Below are 6,226 nucleotides of genomic sequence, written 5' to 3'. Positions count from 1 at the left end.
AGCAGCAGCAAACATGTGTGGAGACAAATGACTTCAAAGGGTGGTTGATAATTATCAAAAGGAAAAGCCAGCCCTTTGTAAATAAGAACAAAAAAAGAGCCCACTGCAGGACGGGGTCTATCCTGGCGCCAGTTTTGGTGGCATTGAATGCAGCAGTGTGGGAGCAGGGCTGGCTTCCCTGTTTTGGGTGTCTGTAGAAGTCAGTGTAGAGGGTCGTGCTGCTTATGTGGGGAGCAGGAGCTGATTCAGCAGTTGTTATTCTCTTGTGGTCACTTGGGGTGGCCTTGAAGTCTCGAGTGGTGGCTTTGTTATCATGGAGATGCACAGGAGGCGTTTAAATCTTCACTTCCATGTATCCACAAACCCTGCTTTTGACAGTAATTCAGAAATTTGGGGAAGAATAGACAACCTCATTAAAAAGTACGACAGAGAAGAGGCAGTGGCAGAGAAATGAGGAACAAGGTGGTGGAAAGGAGACCTTCCCTGAGGTCGGTGCCAATCCTCTGTGCCCCACAGTAAAGCCCTGTTTGAAGTTAAAGCACGAAGCAACTGCACTTCTTCTCGGGAAAGCTGGAAGTGAGCACCCCATGGAAATGCAAAACGCACTCCTGCGGCAACGCGCTCCCCTCTCCCTCCTTTTCCATGCACGCAGCCGAGCAGCTCCGAGCTCCAGACAAGGTGAGCCTGCTGCGTGCAGCCACCTGCTCCCAGTGCACTTCCAGCCGGAGCATCTGGGGCTCAGGCTGCCTCTTTCCGGGCACCTCATCCCTCTCCATCTCTGGTGGTGGTCTCGGACGAGCCTGCGGCTCCGCGGCTCCGCATCTGCCGGGGGGAGCGGGACCGTCCCTGCCGGCCCCAGGGTGTGAGCGGGCGGCTCTGTCGGATGTTTCCCAAGTGGCCCAAGGCGTTTGTAGTGAGGAAGGAATGTTCTTCCTGTCCCGCCCCATCCCCTTTCAAAGCCCTGCAATTCTCAGCCAGCCATATGATTCCCTTCCCAATATATTCTTCCCTTCAGCTGTATTTTACTGTTTTAGGGGGTTTGCTAGCCCCTAGTAATATATAGTAATATATATCCCCTCTTTATGCTTGAGGGAAACATCTCCCTGCAAAACTCCATGGAGGAGAGCTCATATCCTTGCCCAAGTGAGGGGTTCACCTGCAAAGTCCATGCAGACACCTCTGTGACCTTTTGGGATACAGACCTTGGAATAGGTTGCCCAGAGAAACTGTGGATCCCCCATCCCTGGAAGTGTTCAAGGCCAGGTAGGACAGGTCTTGGAGCAACCTGGTCTAGTGGAAGGTGTCCTTGCCCATGGCAGGGGGTTGTAACAAGATGGGCTTTAAGGTCCCTTCCAACCCAAACCTTTCTGGGATTCTATGGTTCATCCCCACTCAGCCATATCCATGTGGACATCTGAGACTTGAGCTTTCATACCATCATTTCCCACCGGAGTGGTAAAAAATCTGATGGTTTGATTGTATTTTAGATGGTGCTGCAAAGTAGGTACAAGCAGCCTTCACCCTGAGGAGGAAGGAAAGCTGAGAATATTTGGTTTTGTTGTTACTGCTGCCAAATTTTGCACCCTCATTCTTGCACCCAGTTGTGAGGACAGCACAGAGGGCGAGGACAGCAGCTGTGTGCTGGTGACTGTCCTCTCCAAGGTGACCTGCTGTGCATCGTGACAACCCTCCTCCAGTCCTCACAAGCCAATGCTTGGAGAGCTGGTCTCGCCATTGCTATGAGCTCCTGGAGTTTGCTCCAGGGTTTGTTGCAGGGCTACAGATGTCAAGTCCTGGCTGGCCAGAGATGGCTTGATAATCTAAAGGTCTGAGGAGGTTAATAAGCCAACAAAGAAAAATAAGAAGCACAGGAAGAGTTGTAGCCCAGAGGTGTGATCTTTCCAAAGCCTGGTAAGGAAAGCTCCCTGATGGTGCAAGATCTTAGACTTAGTTGTGAATGATAACAAGACGCACTTTTGTTTGGTCTAGGTCTGCCTTTTGCTTCCAGCTTGTGATGATTTTTGAAGCAAAATATGCAAGAAACTGTGCTGCACTTTCACTGTTCTGCACAAGCTCCCCCCCAAGCCCCCAGCATCACTCTGCAGTTCTCAGTAGTGTGGTTTTGGGCACAGAAATGTTTGGTGTGTGCAGGTGCTGACAATAACATGGGGAAGTCACAGTCTAGGCTCAAAAAACTTGAAAGCTCTGTTTTACAGTGGTGTCAGTGACCTTACATGTGTGTGAGGGAGGAGGTTTGAACCTCTTCACAATATTAGTATGGGAAGATATATCTCAGGATTGCCTCTTTCCCACAACCTGAGCACAGGGGAGTACTTTGAAGACAATGGGCTTTGCATTTTTTACACCTCTTGAAGCACATGTAAAGAATTGCCTGGGGAATATACCCGCCCTGGCTCCATCCATACTGACTGCTCAGTCATTCCTGGCATTGCCACGTCTTACCTTGGCCAAGTGTGGATGTCTGCGGCTTGTAGGTCCCAAAGAGAACAGTCCTCCACTCCATGACCATGTTTTCTTCTCTGAGTGGATTATTTGCTTCACTCCTGAGGTGAAAACCGGCTTATGTGCAAAATGGGCAAAATTGGTTTGGGGATAAAATCAGTGAGGGGTGGAAAAATGGCAAGACAGGGGGAAAAACAGCCTGGCAGTATAAATGTAAATCTTAGGGGTAAGAGCCAGCATGTGAAAAACAGGTGCAATTTTCCTGGGATAAAAGGAGCTGTGCCACTTCAAAGAGGTTAAACACTTGCCCGTGGCTGTGCAGTTCTCCCTTTAAACCATCCATGTGGGAGACCAACACCACGCTGCAGCACAGAGCATCATCCCAGGTGGCCCTGCAGCTCCTGTTGCTGTCCCTGGATGGTCAGAGGTCCCCCCTGTTCCCCAGGGGAGCAGCCCTCGGGCACAGTCGGAGCAGCAGGACTCCCACTGTCCCATCCCGGAACACTTTGTCCTTGGATGCTGCTCGCGGCGAGGACAAAGACCTGCGAGCCAACATAAATCATCGTTTGAAGTCTGCAATGACAACATGGAGAAACACTAATGGGATCATTTAATAAAACCCACATTGTCTCTGTTGGGAAGCTGTACAAACAGCGCTATCGGGAGCTGCCCAAGCCAGCCCTGGAAGGCCTGTTGCTGTTCGGATCATGCTCGTTGCATGCGGAGGGAGGCAGGGAGCTGGACTGAAGGGCTGATTAATCAAACAGTAGTTTGGCTCTGGGATGGCTCATGTGGGAGCTGGGATGCTGCACTAACACACCCTTCCTTTCAGTGGCAAGCTGGACACCTCCTCTCTGAGCCCAGCTGTAGGTGAGGGATGCACAGAAGAATGTGTGACGCCTCTTGTTTGCATTTACCCTCTCATCCAGGCAGCACCCGTGGGTCCCCCTGTGGCTGGTCCTGGCTGAGAGACCCCCCTCACTGCTCTTTCTGGGAAAATCAGCTCAATTAATCAAAGCCAGCTTCATCTCTCCGTTGCTACACTTGGAGTAAGGCTGGGTGTGGAAATCACAGAATCATGGAATCCCAAAATGGTTTGGGTTAAAAGGGACCTTACAGACCATCTAATTCCAACTCCCTGCTATGGACAGGGGCACATTCCACCAGACCCATCCAACCTGGCCTTGAACACTTTCAGGGATGGGGCAGCCATGACATCATGTCCACAAATATTAATGCATTTTGCCCTCAAGCCAGCACCTAAATCCATTTCATCTTTATTTATCTGATCATGAGATGTATTATGATCTAGGGGAATCAAGGAGTTCTTCACCCATGGCAGATGTCACCCAGGACAGTGGTCTCAGCTCGCTGCCAAAATTCCCTTCAGGACGATTTCAGATGCACACCTTGGCACAAGGTCCTTGCTGGAGGTTTTGCTGATGCTGATGTGCCAACTGCTGCCTTGGCAGAGAGGGCTTTTTCACAGAGGAGCAGGTTGGAGAAAGCATGGACTGTCTTGTCCATATTTTGCAGAAGGATGAAGCATTTCCTCCTAAATGCTCTTGAGGAGTGCTTTAACTTTTCTGATATTTTTAGGAATGCAGATCTGATGTTGACTGCTCTGAGCAAAGCCTAAAGAGGGGCAGAACTACCCACTCACAGGACTTTAATGCAAACTTTGTGGTATTTTTTATATCCCAGTTCTTGGAGTCAAGTGACTGAGAATTTCAGTGCTAAAAAAGCTTTTCTCAAAATTGGTGTTAAACCTGAAATCACCTTCAAGACTCAGAAAATAGTAAGAATAGAAAATAGGTTTTTTAAAAAATATTGGGGTTTGAGTGAGTGTCACAGTTTCAGGGAACTGGACTTGATTTTGTATATGGTAGTTTATGTTGAGGAAGTGTAATTTTAGTAGCAAGGTAACATCCACTCCTCTCAGTCTGCCTATGGAGCTGGTGGGCAGAAGTAAGTGATCCCAGGGCTGCATCCAAACAACATCTTCTGCTGCAAAAGGGGAAAAGATACTTTTGATTTGCCCATTTCTCTCTGAAGATTGTACAGGGAGCCTGTGAGGACCACCACAGATGCAAGTCAGAGATACTTGTGCTGGTCAGAGGGGTGGGAAAGGTGGCCATCCTGGCCTGACAGAGGTGACAGTCTGGTCCCCCTGGCTGGCATGACACCCCTTACAGATTTCAGAGTGCCCTGTAATGCAGGTGAATGCAGAGCTGTGTCACAGGTGTGGCCAGCAGAGATAAAAATTGTCCAGGTCATTTCATACCTGCAAGGGGTGCAAGTCTGAGAGGTGGGAAGGGCCTAAGCCCTGGATCCATCTAAAAAGAATCCTCAGACATTATAAGGCCAAGTTTCTACACCCACACTGCTACACCTGCTGCAATAAATCTGAGGAGTCCACAGCCCCATCAGTGCCAAGCCTTTCCTTCTTCTGAGGGCATCTTCCCTCCCTTTTCCTCCTTTCCCATCTTAAAAAAGTAGCTGAGGGAGCTGGAGCCAGTGCTGCTGTTGCCATCACTGCTCCTGGAATTTCCTTGGCAAGGCTGGCTTCTCTCCCCTTTCTGTCCCTGCTGACTTCACCCTTTCAGCCCCACTCCTACGTCTGGAGGTCTTGATGGGCTCCATTCTCCAAAACCTCAGCTGGCCTTTCAGCAAATGTGACATTTCTTCCATTGAGTCCTCAGGTGAAACCTTGTGGCTGTTGCACTTTTCAGTGAGACCAGGGAGCTCAATTTCTGTCCCTTCAACTTGTTCCTGCCTCCCGTAATTAGTTTATCTTGCATTGATGGCCACCATCCCTGCTGAATTATTGATCTAGCATGGACAGCTGTTGCTGTGACATTCAGTGTATTAAGCAGCCCTACAGTTCCAAAGGGGTGTCCTAACTTTCCTTAGCATTTGGCTTTGGGCTCTGTGCTGGAGCAGTTTCCAATCAGATCCAACCAGAAGGTGGTGGGGCACTGAACAGGCAGTGGTCACAGCCCCAAGGCTCCCAGGGCTCCAGGAGTGTTTGGACAACGCTCTCAGGGACAGGGTGGGATTGTTGGGGTGTCCTGTGCAGGGCCAGGAGTTGGACTGGATGATCCTTGTGGGTCCCTTCCAACTCAGGATATTCTGTGCTTTGTTGGAGTCAGTCACGGGCATGGACAGGACACTTCAGGGTGGATCCCTTTGTCTGGTATTCTGCAGTTTCCTGGCTCTCTCCAAGAAAATTGCTCTGCACTAATCTTTTTTTATCAGTTGCAGCAACTTGCTGGGTTTTCTTCTAAAGCTTCCAGATGTCTTTGATCAGTTACAGCAAAACACTGAGGTGTTTTTATTTTCTCCTGAACTTTGCTTTTCTCTTGAATACAGAGTTCAGCCACACTTGCTTAAGAGGCTTTCCTGAGACAGTACCACCTTCCTTCCTATCTTGTGGACAACATTTTGTTTGCCAGTTTACACCCTAGTCTGTCAGAGTAAGGTGGTTTCTGCATTTGGATTCAGTGGGACTGGCATTTCCAGCCCTTTAGTCCTTGGACTCTGGTACCAGAAACAGATCATAATCTCACTTAGCAGCGTGTTTCTGAAAAAAACCAACCCCAAGTAATTCACCAGCTCCCCTGCACTGTCAGAGCTGTGGTTTTCCTGGGTCCATCATTAAGCCTGGCTGCAGTCCAGCTGTTTCTGCCCCTGCTCCACCTCCCTGGTGCACTGGGAACAGCACACGGCAGAATAAGATGATCTCTCTGAGAATTTGCTGGTT

Source organism: Manacus candei, unplaced genomic scaffold, assembly GCF_025592945.1.
Source record: "Manacus candei isolate 608988 ecotype Guabito, Panama unplaced genomic scaffold, ASM2559294v1 h1tg000150l, whole genome shotgun sequence".
Classification (NCBI taxonomy): domain Eukaryota; kingdom Metazoa; phylum Chordata; class Aves; order Passeriformes; family Pipridae; genus Manacus; species Manacus candei.
This window is presented reverse-complemented; position numbering follows the sequence as displayed.